The following is a 16864-nucleotide window of genomic DNA, read 5'->3' as shown; positions in this document are numbered from 1 at the left end:
CAAATACAGTTACCTGATGGTCTTGGAACATCCTATATAAGAATGATATCGAACGCATAGGAGGGCCCGCACCCAGGCATGTCGACTCGAAGGGAGTGAGGGATCTAAATATGTTGGTCTGTTTAGAAATCACATTAATGAAACTTTTAATTTGTTCATATGGAAACCATGATCCAGAGGGTGGGTCTGAATCAGCAAAGAGGAACCGTAGGGGCTTTATAGCGGATTGGGTTATATAATCATAAATTACCGGGTGACTGTCCTTATGTTTGTGTAAAAAGAAGGTTTTATCCCGTCCAGCCGGGAAGTCTAGGTTATCGATAACTGGGGTCATGGGGCCAGGTATCGAGGAAATGTTGAGCTTTTGGCTACCATTTTTGATGAAGAGCACTAGATTTCTTGTGAGGAGGGGGAGTTACTCCCTCAGTTCCTGTGCGTTTTTCTTTTGCCAAATGTTGGCGATAGGATTGGTCGCCGAGAGATTAAATTCCAAGTTCACCCATTTTTTGTTACATGCATGATGGAAAAGGTCCATAACGCATGTTCCCAGGGATTCATAATTGTAAAGTTGGAAGTTTGGAAGGCCTAGTCCTCCTGTTTGTCTGGATCTGTTTCAGAGCTGGTATGATAAACGTGAGCGCTTGCCAGACCAGATATATCGTGTGATCATAGCCTTGAGCCTGGAGAAAAAAGAGGAGCGGAAGGGCCATAGGGATAGTCTGGAAAAAGTAGAGGAGAGGTGGCAGCAAATCCATCTTGATGGAATTAATTCTACCTAGCCAGGATAAATGAAGTTTATTCCATTTTTCCAGATCTATCTCCACTCTGCGAAGGGCCGGTCTGTAATTAGCTTCATATAACTGTGTTGTTTTTGAGGTTACTGTAATGCCCAAGTATCTAAGGGAATCAGTTTGCCATCTGAACGGGAAAGAGGAGCGTAACTGGGAGACTAAGGAGGGCGGGAGTGAGACATTTAGAATATCTGATTTATGTGAGTTTATCTTGAAATTGCTCAGGAGCCCAAATCTCTGAAGCTCTGAGATGATGTTGGGAATGGTGGTTACAGGAGAAGTGATGTACATGAGCACATCGTCAGCAAACAGGGCTAGTTTGTGTTCTTCTGACTGGATCTCTATACCTTTTATGGATGGGTTATTGCGGATTGCGGTGGCTAAATGCTCCATGGTTAAAACACATAGTAAGGGTGAGAGGGGGCACCCCTGCCTAGTGCCATTACGAATTTGTATGGAGTTTGACAGAGACCCATTCACTTTGATCTGTGCCGAGGGAGCCTCATAGAGTGCCATGATACTCCGCAGCATCCTCTTTTTTAACGCAATGCCCTCCAGAGCTCCCTGCATGAATCCCCATCCCACCCTATCGAATGCCTTCTCGGCACCGATTGAGAGTATGCACATGGGGTCTCCACCTCTATATGCCCTATCAATCAGAGAGATAGATGTTATAGTATTATCCCTCTCCTCCCTTCCCGGGATGAAACCGACCTGGTCTTGGTTGATCAGATGGGGTAGAAGACTATTTAATCTTTGGGCTATCATTTTAGCATACATTTTTACATCTATATTAATAAGTGAGATGGGACGGTAACTGCTGCACAGCGCAAGATCTTTCTCCGGCTTCGGGATGACTGTTATATGCGCAGCTAGTGCCTGTGGTGGAAAGGACCCCCCCGAGGCCACATAATTACAAGAGGTCAAAAGCGGATTACACAGCAGATCCGAGAACTGTTTATAAAAGCTAGCTGTGAAGCCATTAGGACCAGGGCTTTTACCTGACTTCAGATCCCCGACCACAGAGGAGATTTCCTCTAGTGAAAACTCGTCCTCCAAGTCCACCAGGCACCCCTCTGAGACAGTAGGCAGCCAATTTGACTGGATATACGATTTAATTTTATCCCGAAGTGAGTGCGGGGGAAGATCGTTGTAATGGCCCTTTAGGTTATAGAGTGAGCTATAGTAGTCGTAGAAGCTAGAGAGTATGTCCTGCGTGCTGTAAACTTTTTTGCCTCTGGAATTTTTAATGTATGGGATGAATGTTTGGGGACCTCTGGGATGTAGAGCCCTCGCCAAAAGTTTGCCACTTTTGTTACCTAGATGATAAAAGCGACTCTTTATTTTTTCTCTCAGGCACCGGGATTTCTGATCTAGGATAGTGAGTAGCTTTTGTCTGGCCGTGGACAGATTTGATAAAGTGAGCAGGGAGAGGTCCTGTTTATGTTTTGCTTCGAGTTTGTGTATCTGGGAGGAGAGTTCTGTGATTTCTTCAGTGCGCTCTCTTTTAAGACGAGCACCATGCGATATGAATACGCCTCTCAGGATACATTTTAGGGTCTCCCATTTGATCGAGTGTGACGTGGGGTCGTTAACATGATCCACCATAAAACCTTCAATGGAACGCTTCACTTCCGAAACACAGGTCGGATCCTGTAGGAGATTCTCATTCAATCTCCACGAGAACCTGGATCTCACAGAGGGATCCAGTTGCACCGTGAATGTAGATAGGTGCGTGGTCAGACCGCAGAATCGACCCCACATCGGCCTCCACCCCGCTATCTAACAGGGAGTGCGAGACACAGAAGTAGTCAATTCTGCTATATGTGGAATATATTGGCGAATAAAAGCTGTAGTCCCTCACGCCCGGGTGCAACGCCCTCCACACATCCATCAACCGCAAGTCACTCAACTGCTTCTTCACTTTTTTGATAGAGGATACGGGGTATGAGGACTTACCTGATGACACATCAAGTAGAGGATTCATTGGGAGATTGAAGTCACCTCCGAGGATGATCGGCGAGCCTCCTGCAAATTTTTCTAGAAGCCGTTTGCACGTGGACCCGAATTTGTGCTGACCCTGATTAGGGAAATAAACATTTGCCAATATGACATCACGAGATCGCCATGCCAGTTTCAGGAAGATAAATCTCCCTTCTGTGTCAACTACCGAATCGAGTACCTCAGGGAGGAAGGACTTGTGAAAACCGATAGACACCCCTTCAGATTTTGAGTGAGGGTTTGTGCTGTAAAACCATTTAGGGTAGTGATACGATATACAATTAGGAGTCACTCCTGTCTTAAAGTGAGTCTCCTGGAGCATTAATATTGAGACACGTTGCTTGTGGCTAGAGTACAGTACCTGTCTTCTTTTTTCTGGTATGTTAAGCCCTTTGTTATTAAAAGAGAAAAATCCTAGCCATGATCAGGGTGTTGGATGAACAGCTGACTGTGAGAACAGTGAAACCAGGCCCATGGAGGATCCATGTGTGTTGGTTGGACTGGGAATGGAATAAGGGATTGGGAGAAGAGAACCATGGAAGAGAGGAGAGAGGGGCCTACAGAGTATAGGCCGAGAAAGGAGAATGAGAGTGTAGAGGTCGAGCACCTAGGTGAGGAAATCTCGGTGCGGTAGCGTACCAAAATGCCACTACTTGCACCAATTTGGGTGAGGTAGAGCCGAAGGCAAGGCTCAGTCCCCCCAGCACCCCCCGGCCTAAGGGGCAAATCAACAGTTATGTAACATTGTATAGAGGCAAACTTCAAGTATTTAGTAACTATACCCATATAGGTTAGACTGGCACTCTTATTAGGAAATAAAAATGTTAGAAAGAGGAAATTAGGTTAATAAAGCTCCAATACTTTGTCAGTCATCTGTGGTAGACAAATAAGTTTAACTTATGCGGAGACAGTTTATAAAACAAAACTCGGTTAATTCCTGCCACATATCAAGCCCAGATGCAGAGCGACTCAGTAAGGCACAGAAGATCTGGTTAGGTCACCATAAAAGCAAATGGGGTATTGAGGAAAGGCTCTCAGGTCTGATCAGAGGGTGAGTCATGTTTCTTGTGCTGCTTAGAGCGCTGAACCCTTGACCATCTCGGTGGTATATCTGGAAGCTGAGGAGAACTTGGCCAGTCAGGTAGGGCAGTCATCGGCAGCTCAAAAGTACCTAGGAAGTTGGCCAGGTCCCCCAGGTTGCGGAAGGTGGCTGATTTCCCACCTTTGAAAGCAATCAATTGAAATGGAAAGCCCCATTTGTAAGGGATATCTTTTCCCTGGAGGAGGGACAATAATGGACGTAGAGCTCTTCTCAGCTGCAGGGTCCGCCTGGACAAGTCTGATAGTATTAGGATCTGTGTTCCACAGAAATGAATTGTGCCCTTCTGCCTGGCCGCTAACATTATAGATTCCTTAGTTTTATAATAGTGCACTCTGCAGATGACGTCTCTGGGTCTTGAGTCTGACTGTGGTTTCGGGCCAAGGGACCTATGAATCCGGTCAAATTCTATGGAGCCCAACCCCGCTTCATTTGAGATTTCTAGAAATAGCTTCTGCACTGTGGGGTCTAGTTCGGCTGGGCCTATGGACTCCGGTAAACCACGTATCATGATATTATTGCGCCTATTACGATTTTCCAGATCCTCCATTCCAGTCGCTAATTCCTCCAGTCTCAAAGTATGGCTTGTTATGACCTCTCTGTGTATTTGTAGTTCTTGCAATACGAGTTCCTGGGTTTTCTCTACCTCTTCCACTCTTGTTGTAAATTCTGATTTTAGGGCATGGAGCTCCTTTTTATAGGAATTTTCTATTCTACAGGCAAATTTCTCCAAGTCTATTTTGGTGGGAAGGGTTCGTATTAATTTACTAAGGTCCTGTACGTTTATGTCATCAGGAAGATCATTACTGTTATCGCCCTCCTCTGATGCCCTTTCAGGCGAGTTGTGTGGGGTCAATGAGCCTTGTGAGGACAAATTATCCTCAGAGACCTTAATGGAGGACTGGGATCTGGTATTTCTGTGCTGCTTGTTAGTGGTTAAGAAGCGATCCATCTCTGAGAAGTGGGCTGTAGAGTCCAGAGGTGCCTCTAAGCAATTTTTGGGTTTGCCCATGAACATTAAAGAGTTTTAAAAGCTAATGGATGGCCGTGGGGGGTACATAGGAGATCCGAGAAGCTACATGACGTATCCCGCTCCTCACTCAGCAAAAACTCCTCCCCAGAAAGACTTCTCCTTTATTCTAGGTTTCAGGGGTTAAACCGGGGCTCTGACCGTGCAAGTCTCTCCAGACCGATGCTGCTCCCAGGGCAGTGTGACGTCACCATGGAGGAGTTGTTCCCACTCCTGCTTATAATGGCGGCGATTGGCGCCAAAATGCAGGCCCAGAGGCGGGGGAGGGAGCACAAGAACTGCTGCCGCTTTAATTTCTAGCAGGCCTCTGCTCTTCACCTGCGTCTGGCAGGGCTGGCACGGAGGAGGTGAGAGTGAGGGGACGGTAGGGACGGGCGGCGTGGTAGTCTCCCTTAGGTGAGTGGTCCGGACCGCCGCAGCCTCTGTGCGATGCTGGCTGCTGGAGTGCGGGCGGCTTCCCCCTGCGCCACCAATGTTCCCCGACTCACCGGACCTGCCGCTAAGTGCCGCGATCCTACTCCCTGCCTCACGGCTCTGTGTCTGCCCCGGGGCTCTGCAGTTTGCCGCTCCTCCGCTGCAGGGGCTCCTTCGCTGCAGGGGCTCCAGAGGAGATCAATGATGGCGCCGTCTGGCTGTGGCGCTGCGTACTCCTGCCGGCGTCCTTTCCGTGGGATAACTCTCTCGGTGCTGGGTTCAGGCGGTATCTGTTCGGAGACTCCCTGGGCTCACAATTGTGCGGTTCCCAGGGGTTTGGACGTGATTTTGGGGTCCCCAGGCAGAAAAATCTGGGGAGCTCGTGTCACCCACGTCTGCACCGCTCAAGCTCCAGGCCATGCCCCCCTGTAGGTTTGATTTTTTATTGTTTTATTTTGATTGGGGCGAAAGGGGGGTGATTTGAACTTTTAGATTTTTTTATTTTTTTTATATTTTTAAACACATTTTTTTTGTTAAATTTTGGCATGCTTCAATAGCCTCCATGGGAGGCTAGAACCATGTACTACTTGATCGCTTTTGCTACATAGAGGTGATGCACAAATCACATCTATGCAGCAGAATTGCAGGTTTGCTTTGAGCGCCGACCACAGGGTGGCGCTCATAGCAATCTGCCATCAACAACCATAGAGGTCTCAAGGAGACCTCTGGTTGTGATGGCAACATGTCGATAACCCCCGATCACGTGACGGGGTTCAGCGGTGCGAGTACTTCCGGCCACGGTCAGCAGCGCTGGTTAAATGCCGTTTGACAGCGGCAGTTAACTAATTAATGGGTGCGGTCGGATCCCGATTCCGCTCGCGCCCATTGAAAACAGCTGTTGTGGCTTTTAGCTCACCGCCGAAGCCCACCTCAAAGCGGGGGATACTGCCAGCTGACGTACTATTCCATCAGCAGGCAGAAAGTGGTTAAACTAAACTTAACAGAAGTGTAGTGCAATTTGGGCAAAAAAACTGACGTTCATGGTTTGGAGCATATTGACGAGTGATTTACATATTTTCTGTTCCTTGTGTGGTGAGGAACCATGGTCTAAATGTGAAAAAAAAAGTGACAACATTCTGGCACAAATTTCTGGTACAATGTAAGGTAATAGGTGGTGTAAACGAACTATACAGTCTAGAGATGCAACAAATGTATGAACCATTAGGTGCATTTTAAGAATGTCTACTTTTAGTTAGTACATAGTGGATGCTTTCCTGAAACGGAAAGTACTTGCAAGCAGCATAATACAAAGAATAGCAGGTTTACCCAGAATCCTTTGCAGTAGACGGAGCTATGCAAATCATCTCTTTCCACCCCAGTCTAATCCACAGCGCTTGGAACCGCCAAGCGTGCAATGCTGCGGATTAGTTTCTAAATTTACACAGCCAACCAATTCCTACCTGTGGACACGTGTTTCGGGCTTTAGGCCCTCATCAGCACAGGGCTGGAATTGGTTGGCTGTATGGAGTGGGGCTCGGTGAGCAAGTGATACATATATGCTAGCCACCTTAGGGAGAGACCCAAGTTGGGCTAAATGTAGCGGGACGAAAGAGACCGAAAAGCCCTCTACTTAAAGGAAATACATAGTGGATGCTTTCCTGAAACGGAAAGTACTTGCAAGCAGCATAATATAAAGAATAGCAGGTTTACCCTGAATCCTTTGCAGTAGGCGGAGCTATGCAAATCATCTCTTTCCACCCCAGTCCGGAGTCTCTCTGAACATGATCCATGGAGACCATATGTTCAGCACTCTGTCTAAGGTTCCTGTTTCCTGCCCAATCAACTGCTCCATTCTGTATATGTGGTTCAATTTTATAACAAGATCAGAGCGCGATGGAGATTTGGTTTGTTTCCAATACCGAGGTATTAGATTGCGTGCGGCTGTGAGGAAATGTCTAAGAAGACCTCTCTTAAACCTGGCAATGGAGAGATCACACATCGATAACAAGGCTAGCTCCATTGTCGGCTGCATCCTATAAAAGGATAATTTATTATGCAAATCAAATACATCCTTCCAGAATTTATGAATGGGAGGACAAGACCACCAAATATGTGAGTATGATCCCTTTTCTGTCCAACACCTCCAGCAAACATCTGGAGTGGATGGGAACATATTGTGGATACTGTCCGGACATCTATACCATCGGGACAGTAGCTTATAACTTCTCTCTTGGTGGTCAGCGCACAACGAAGTTCTGAGAGTATGAAGGAGACACTTGGATCTATCCTCTGGTGAAAAGGTTTTGTTTAGATCATTCTCCCATTTCGCAAAGAATGCAGGAGAGCCAAATACAGTTACCTGATGGTCTTGGAACATCCTATATAAGAATGATACCGAACGCATAGGAGGGCCCGCACTCAGGCATGTCGACTCGAAGGGAGTGAGGGATCTAAATATGTTGGTCTGTTTAGAAATCACATTAATGAAACTTTTAATTTGTTCATATGGAAACCATGATCCAGAGGGTGGATATCACAGATATATCGTGTGATCATAGCCTTGAGCCTGGAGAAAAAAGAGGAGCGGAAGGGCCATAGGGATAGTCTGGAAAAAGTAGAGGAGAGGTGGCAGCAAATCCATCTTGATGGAATTAATTCTACCTAGCCAGGATAAATGAAGTTTATTCCATTTTTCCAGATCTATCTCCACTCTGCGAAGGGCCGGTCTGTAATTAGCTTCATATAACTGTGTTGTTTTTGAGGTTACTGTAATGCCCAGGTATCTAAGGGAATCAGTTTGCCATCTGAACGGGAAAGAGGAGCGTAACTGGGAGACTAAGGAGGGCGGGAGTGAGACATTTAGAATTTCTGATTTATGTGAGTTTATCTTGAAATTGCTCAGGAGCCCAAATCTCTGAAGCTCTGAGATGATGTTGGGAATGGTGGTTACAGGAGAAGTGATGTACATGAGCACATCGTCAGCAAACAGGGCTAGTTTGTGTTCTTCTGACTGGATCTCTATACCTTTTATGGATGGGTTATTGCGGATTGCGGTGGCTAAATGCTCCATGGTTAAAACACATAGTAAGGGTGAGAGGGGGCACCCCTGCCTAGTGCCATTACGAATTTGTATGGAGTTTGACAGAGACCCATTCACTTTGATCTGTGCCGAGGGAGCCTCATAGAGTGCCATGATACTCCGCAGCATCCTCTTTTTTAACCCAATGCCCTCCAGAGCCCCCTGCATGAATCCCCATCCCACCCTATCGAATGCCTTCTCGGCACCGATTGAGAGTATGCACATGGGGTCTCCACCTCTATATGCCCTATCAATCAGAGAGATAGATGTTATGGTATTATCCCTCTCCTCCCTTCCCGGGATGAAACCGACCTGGTCTTGGTTGATCAGATGGGGTAGAAGACTATTTAATCTTTGGGCTATCATTTTAGCATACATTTTTACATCTATATTAATAAGTGAGATGGGACGGTAACTGCTGCACAGCGCAAGATCTTTCTCCGGCTTCGGGATGACTGTTATATGCGCAGCTAGTGCCTGTGGTGGAAAGGACCCCCCCGAGGCCACATAATTACAAGAGGTCAAAAGCGGAGTACACAGCAGATCCGAGAACTGTTTATAAAAGCTAGCTGTGAAGCCATTAGGACCAGGGCGTTTACCTGACTTCAGATCCCCGACCACAGAGGAGATTTCCTCTAGTGAAAACTCGTCCTCCAAGTCCACCAGGCACCCCTCTGAGACAGTAGGCAGCCAATTTGACTGGATATACGATTTAATTTTATCCCGAAGTGAGTGCGGGGGAAGATCGTTGTAATGGCCCTTTAGGTTATAGAGTGAGCTATAGTAGTCGTAGAAGCTAGAGAGTATGTCCTGCGTGCTGTAAACTTTTTTGCCTCTGGAATTTTTAATGTATGGGATGAATGTTTGGGGACCTCTGGGATGTAGAGCCCTCGCCAAAAGTTTGCCACTTTTGTTACCTAGATGATAAAAGCGACTCTTTATTTTTTCTCTCAGGCACCGGGATTTCTGATCTAGGATAGTGAGTAGCTTTTGTCTGGCCGTGGACAGATTTGATAAAGTGAGCAGGGAGAGGTCCTGTTTATGTTTTGCTTCGAGTTTGTGTATCTGGGAGGAGAGTTCTGTGATTTCTTCAGTGCGCTCTCTTTTAAGACGAGCACCATGCGATATGAATACGCCTCTCAGGATACATTTTAGGGTCTCCCATTTGATCGAGTGTGACGTGGGGTCGTTAACATGATCCACCATAAAACCTTCAATGGAACGCTTCACTTCCGAAACACAGGTCGGATCCTGTAGGAGATTCTCATTCAATCTCCACGAGAACCTGGATCTCACAGAGGGATCCAGTTGCACCGTGAATGTAGATAGGTGCGTGGTCAGACCGCAGAATCGACCCCACATCGGCCTCCACCCCGCTATCTAACAGGGAGTGCGAGACAAAGAAGTAGTCAATTCTGCTATATGTGGAATATATTGGCGAATAAAAGCTGTAGTCCCTCACGCCCGGGTGCAACGCCCTCCACACATCCATCAACCGCAAGTCACTCAACTGCTTCTTCACTTTTTTGATAGAGGATACGGGGTATGAGGACTTACCTGATGACACATCAAGTAGAGGATTCATTGGGAGATTGAAGTCACCTCCGAGGATGATCGGCGAGCCTCCTGCAAATTTTTCTAGAAGCCGTTTGCACGTGGACCCGAATTTGTGCTGACCCTGATTAGGGAAATAAACATTTGCCAATATGACATCACGAGATCGCCATGCCAGTTTCAGGAAGATAAATCTCCCTTCTGTGTCAACTACCGAATCGAGTACCTCAGGGAGGAAGGACTTGTGAAAACCGATAGACACCCCTTCAGATTTTGAGTGAGGGTTTGTGCTGTGAAACCATTTAGGGTAGTGATACGATATACAATTAGGAGTCACTCCTGTCTTAAAGTGAGTCTCCTGGAGCATTAATATTGAGACACGTTGCTTGTGGCTAGAGTACAGTACCTGTCTTCTTTTTTCTGGTATGTTAAGCCCTTTGTTATTAAAAGAGAAAAATCCTAGCCATGATCAGGGTGTTGGATGAACAGCTGACTGTGAGAACAGTGAAACCAGGCCCATGGAGGATCCATGTGTGTTGGTTGGACTGGGAATGGAATAAGGGATTGGGAGAAGAGAACCATGGAAGAGAGGAGAGAGGGGCCTATAGAGTATAGGCCGAGAAAGGAGAATGAGAGTGTAGAGGTCGAGCACCTAGGTGAGGAAATCTCGGTGCGGTAGCGTACCAAAATGCCACTACTTGCACCAATTTGGGTGAGGTAGAGCCGAAGGCAAGGCTCAGTCCCCCCAGCACCCCCCGGCCTAAGGGGCAAATCAACAGTTATGTAACATTGTATAGAGGCAAACTTCAAGTATTTAGTAACTATACCCATATAGGTTAGACTGGCACTCTTATTAGGAAATAAAAATGTTAGAAAGAGGAAATTAGGTTAATAAAGCTCCAATACTTTGTCAGTCATCTGTGGTAGACAAATAAGTTTAACTTATGCGGAGACAGTTTATAAAACAAAACTCGGTTAATTCCTGCCACATATCAAGCCCAGATGCAGAGCGACTCAGTAAGGCACAGAAGATCTGGTTAGGTCACCATAAAAGCAAATGGGGTATTGAGGAAAGGCTCTCAGGTCTGATCAGAGGGTGAGTCATGTTTCTTGTGTTGCTTAGAGCGCTGAACCCTTGACCATCTCGGTGGTATATCTGGAAGCTGAGGAGAACTTGGCCAGTCAGGTAGGGCAGTCATCGGCAGCTCAAAAGTACCTAGGAAGTTGGCCAGGTCCCCCAGGTTGCGGAAGGTGGCTGATTTCCCACCTTTGAAAGCAATCAATTGAAATGGAAAGCCCCATTTGTAAGGGATATCTTTTCCCTGGAGGAGGGACAATAATGGACGTAGAGCTCTTCTCAGCTGCAGGGTCCGCCTGGACAAGTCTGATAGTATTAGGATCTGTGTTCCACAGAAATGAATTGTGCCCTTCTGCCTGGCCGCTAACATTATAGATTCCTTAGTTTTATAATAGTGCACTCTGCAGATGACGTCTCTGGGTCTTGAGTCTGACTGTGGTTTCGGGCCAAGGGACCTATGAATCCGGTCAAATTCTATGGAGCCCAACCCCGCTTCATTTGAGATTTCTAGAAATAGCTTCTGCACTGTGGGGTCTAGTTCGGCTGGGCCTATGGACTCCGGTAAACCACGTATCATGATATTATTGCGCCTATTACGATTTTCCAGATCCTCCATTCCAGTCGCTAATTCCTCCAGTCTCAAAGTATGGCTTGTTATGACCTCTCTGTGTATTTGTAGTTCTTGCAATACGAGTTCCTGGGTTTTCTCTACCTCTTCCACTCTTGTTGTAAATTCTGATTTTAGGGCATGGAGCTCCTTTTTATAGGAATTTTCTATTCTACAGGCAAATTTCTCCAAGTCTATTTTGGTGGGAAGGGTTCGTATTAATTTACTAAGGTCCTGTACGTTTATGTCATCAGGAAGATCATTACTGTTATCGCCCTCCTCTGATGCCCTTTCAGGCGAGTTGTGTGGGGTCAATGAGCCTTGTGAGGACAAATTATCCTCAGAGACCTTAATGGAGGACTGGGATCTGGTATTTCTGTGCTGCTTGTTAGTGGTTAAGAAGCGATCCATCTCTGAGAAGTGGGCTGTAGAGTCCAGAGGTGCCTCTAAGCAATTTTTGGGTTTGCCCATGAACATTAAAGAGTTTTAAAAGCTAATGGATGGCCGTGGGGGGTACATAGGAGATCCGAGAAGCTACATGACGTATCCCGCTCCTCACTCAGCAAAAACTCCTCCCCAGAAAGACTTCTCCTTTATTCTAGGTTTCAGGGGTTAAACCGGGGCTCTGACCGTGCAAGTCTCTCCAGACCGATGCTGCTCCCAGGGCAGTGTGACGTCACCGTGGAGGAGTTGTTCCCACTCCTGCTTATAATGGCGGCGATTGGCGCCAAAATGCAGGCCCAGAGGCGGGGGAGGGAGCACAAGAACTGCTGCCGCTTTAATTTCTAGCAGGCCTCTGCTCTTCACCTGCGTCTGGCAGGGCTGGCACGGAGGAGGTGAGAGTGAGGGGACGGTAGGGACGGGCGGCGTGGTAGTCTCCCTTAGGTGAGTGGTCCGGACCGCCGCAGCCTCTGTGCGATGCTGGCTGCTGGAGTGCGGGCGGCTTCCCCCTGCGCCACCAATGTTCCCCGACTCACCGGACCTGCCGCTAAGTGCCGCGATCCTACTCCCTGCCTCACGGCTCTGTGTCTGCCCCGGGGCTCTGCAGTTTGCCGCTCCTCCGCTGCAGGGGCTCCTTCGCTGCAGGGGCTCCAGAGGAGATCAATGATGGCGCCGTCTGGCTGTGGCGCTGCGTACTCCTGCCGGCGTCCTCTCCGTGGGATAACTCTCTCGGCGCTGGGTTCAGGCGCTATCTGTTCGGAGACTCCCTGGGCTCACAATTGTGCGGTTCCCAGGGGTTTGGACGTGATTTTGGGGTCCCCAGGCAGAAAAATCTGGGGAGCTCGTGTCACCCACGTCTGCACCGCTCAAGCTCCAGGCCACACCCCCCTGTAGGTTTGATTTTTTTATTGTTTTATTTTGATTGGGGCGAAAGGGGGGTGATTTGAACTTTTAGATTTTTTTATTTTTTTTATATTTTTAAACACATTTTTTTTGTTAAATTTTGGCATGCTTCAATAGCCTCCATGGGAGGCTAGAACCATGTACTACTTGATCGCTTTTGCTACATAGAGGTGATGCACAGATCACATCTATGCAGCAGAATTGCAGGTTTGCTTTGAGCGCCGACCACAGGGTGGCGCTCATAGCAATCTGCCATCAACAACCATAGAGGTCTCAAGGAGACCTCTGGTTGTGATGGCAACATGTCGATAACCCCCGATCACGTGACGGGGGTCAGCGGTGCGAGTACTTCCGGCCACGGTCAGCAGCGCTTGTTAAATGCCGTTTGACAGCGGCAGGTAACTAATTAATGGGTGCGGTCGGATCACGATTCCGCTCGCGCCCATTGAAAACAGCTGTTGTGGCTTTTAGCTCACCACCGAAGCCCACCTCAAAGCGGGGGATACTGCCAGCTGACGTACTATTCCATCAGCTGGCAGAAAGTGGTTAAACTAAACTTAACAGAAGTGTAGTGCAATTTGGGCAAAAAAACTGACGTTCATGGTTTGCAGCATATTGACGAGTGATTTACATATTTTCTGTTCCTTGTGTGGTGAGGAACCATGGTCTAAATGTGAAAAAAAAAGTGAAAACATTCTGGCACAAATTTCTGGTACAATGTAAGGTAATAGGTGGTGTAAACGAACTATACAGTCTAGAGATGCAACAAATGTATGAACCATTAGGTGCATTTTAAGAATGTCTACTTTTAGTTAGTACATAGTGGATGCTTTCCTGAAACGGAAAGTACTTGCAAGCAGCATAATACAAAGAATAGCAGGTTTACCCAGAATCCTTTGCAGTAGGCGGAGCTATGCAAATCATCTCTTTCCACCCCAGTCTAATCCACAGCGCTTGGAACCGCCAAGCATGCAATGCTACGGATTAGTTTCTAAATTTACACAGCCAACCAATTCCTACCTGTGGACACGTGTTTCGGGCTTTAGGCCCTCATCAGCACAGGGCTGGAATTGGTTGGCTGTATGGAGTGGGGCTCGGTGAGCAAGCGATACATATATGCTAGCCACCTTAGGGAGAGACCCAAGTTGGGCTAAATGTAGCGGGACGAAAGAGACCGAAAAGCCCTCTACTTAAAGGAAATACATAGTGGATGCTTTCCTGAAACGGAAAGTACTTGCAAGCAGCATAATACAAAGAATAGCAGGTTTACCCAGAATCCTTTGCAGTAGACGGAGCTATGCAAATCATCTCTTTCCACCCCAGTCTAATCCACAGCGCTTGGAACCGCCAAGCATGCAATGCTACGGATTAGTTTCTAAATTTACACAGCCAACCAATTCCTACCTGTGGACACGTGTTTCGGGCTTTAGGCCCTCATCAGCACAGGGCTGGAATTGGTTGGCTGTATGGAGTGGGGCTCGGTGAGCAAGCGATACATATATGCTAGCCACCTTAGGGAGAGACCCAAGTTGGGCTAAATGTAGCGGGACGAAAGAGACCGAAAAGCCCTCTACTTAAAGGAAATACATAGTGGATGCTTTCCTGAAACGGAAAGTACTTGCAAGCAGCATAATACAAAGAATAGCAGGTTTACCCAGAATCCTTTGCAGTAGACGGAGCTATGCAAATCATCTCTTTCCACCCCAGTCTAATCCACAGCGCTTGGAACCGCCAAGCGTGCAATGCTGCGGATTAGTTTCTAAATTTACACAGCCAACCAATTCCTACCTGTGGACACGTGTTTCGGGCTTTAGGCCCTCATCAGCACAGGGCTGGAATTGGTTGGCTGTATGGAGTGGGGCTCGGTGAGCAAGCGATACATATATGCTAGCCACCTTAGGGAGAGACCCAAGTTGGGCTAAATGTAGCGGGACGAAAGAGACCGAAAAGCCCTCTACTTAAAGGAAATACATAGTGGATGCTTTCCTGAAACGGAAAGTACTTGCAAGCAGCATAATACAAAGAATAGCAGGTTTACCCTGAATCCTTTGCAGTAGGCAGAGCTACGTCCCGCTACATTTAGCCCAACTTGGTACTTTTAGTTAGCTATTTCTCAAAAATTAAAGGGAATCTATCACCACATGTGTTCTATATAAACTATTAATATGGTCATACAGGTTATATACTGCTGAGGAGAGTGATGCCTCTATGTCTCATATCAGCTGTGTTGTGGCTGAGAAATCATCTTTTATCACTTTATATAAGTGACCTTTTCCAGGCTCCATGGCAGATGGTGCCAAGAGAAACATCAGCCCCCAAAGCGTATTTTAAATATAAGGGGCAGTTACCAGTTTGATGTGTAATGGTTATCAGTAGGGTTGAGCGACTTTTACTTTTTGGGGGTCGAGTCGGGTTTTGCGAAACCCGACTATCTCAAAAGTCGAGTCGAGTGAAATCGGCCGATTATCGGGAAAAGTCGGGGATCGACCGAAACACGAAACCCAATGCAAGTCAATGGGGGAGTATAGTCGGCAGTGAGTGAAGACCAGGAAAACACCTACAGTGCCCATTTTAATGGCAAAAACATCCATTCTTGGTACTGAAGCTTGTCAATCTTAATTTACCTTATAATAATAGTTAGGCATTGGACATTGGGGGTCATTTGGCTAAAGTTGTGGGGGGTATGGCTGGGTCAAGTATTTAGTGGGCCCAGGAAACGTGGACCACGTCACGGCAGTGGAGCAGGGAGAGGTAAGTATTTCAACTTTGCAAGTGCTGTGATCCTGAGCAAGCAGGGGTGGCCCACTCGTTCGCATTGGCACTGGCACAGGGCCCCTCAAAGTACGGCGGTGTGTTTGCACGGCGGGGGCGCCTCCCACCGGCAGCGACACTTTAGCGTACCATGAGGGACCCTGTGCCAGTGACGTCGCCAATGAGTATCCTCCCCACCTGATGAAGGAACCTGCACTTTCATCTGCACCTTCCTCTTTGTCCCCGTGTAAGGTGGTATAGTCTGCGGGAAGGGGAACCTCACTTTCAGCAGGGTCAGAATCTGGCTGTGTAGCATGCAAGGGGAATGTAGCGGTCTGAGTCAATGTACCAGCAGAGTCATCTAGCACTGGCTGGGCAATGAGCAGGATGAGGAGGAAACACAGATATAGTCCCAAATACAAAAGTAGGCTAAAAGCAGTTCAAAATTGGTAACAGGACTAAACAGGCAGCATTGCTTTGTTCAGTGGAGGACAACTGTAATGAGAGGCTGACACAGTGAGTAGGCCCAAATCAGTAAGTAGTCTAAATGCAGTTCAAAATTGGTAACAGTAGTAAACAGGCGGCACTGCTTTGTTCAGTGGAGGAGAACAGCAAGGAGCGGCAGACACCGTTAGTAGGCCCCAACCAAACTGGTAGGCCAAATGCAGTGTTATATTAACAACTACTTAATAAGAGCAAGATGATCGAAGTTCAGGACAGGAAACCAGGAGAACAGCAAGGAGCGGCAGACACCGTTAGTAGGCCCCAACCAAACTAGTAGCCCCACTGCATTTGTTCCATTTAACAACTATTTAACAAGAGCCTGAAGATAGAAGCTCAGGAAAGGCAACCAGGAGAACACCTTGGAGCGGCAGACACTGTTAGTAGGCCCCAACCAAACTAGTAGCCCCACTGCAGTTTTCCGATAGGCTGAAAACCTGACAAGTGCAGGTCAATTTTTTTAAGAGGACAGCTGTATTGAGTGGCACAGACAGACACTGCTGGTAGGCCTTACACCACAAAGTTGGCTCGATGCAGGTTTAAAAAAGGTTACATGGGTACACAGGAAGCATTGGTGTGGTCAGTGGAGGACTATTGGAAGGAGGGACCGCAGAC

This window comes from Ranitomeya imitator, chromosome 4 (genome assembly GCF_032444005.1).
Source record: "Ranitomeya imitator isolate aRanImi1 chromosome 4, aRanImi1.pri, whole genome shotgun sequence".
Taxonomy (NCBI): Eukaryota; Metazoa; Chordata; class Amphibia; order Anura; family Dendrobatidae; genus Ranitomeya; species Ranitomeya imitator.
This window is presented reverse-complemented; position numbering follows the sequence as displayed.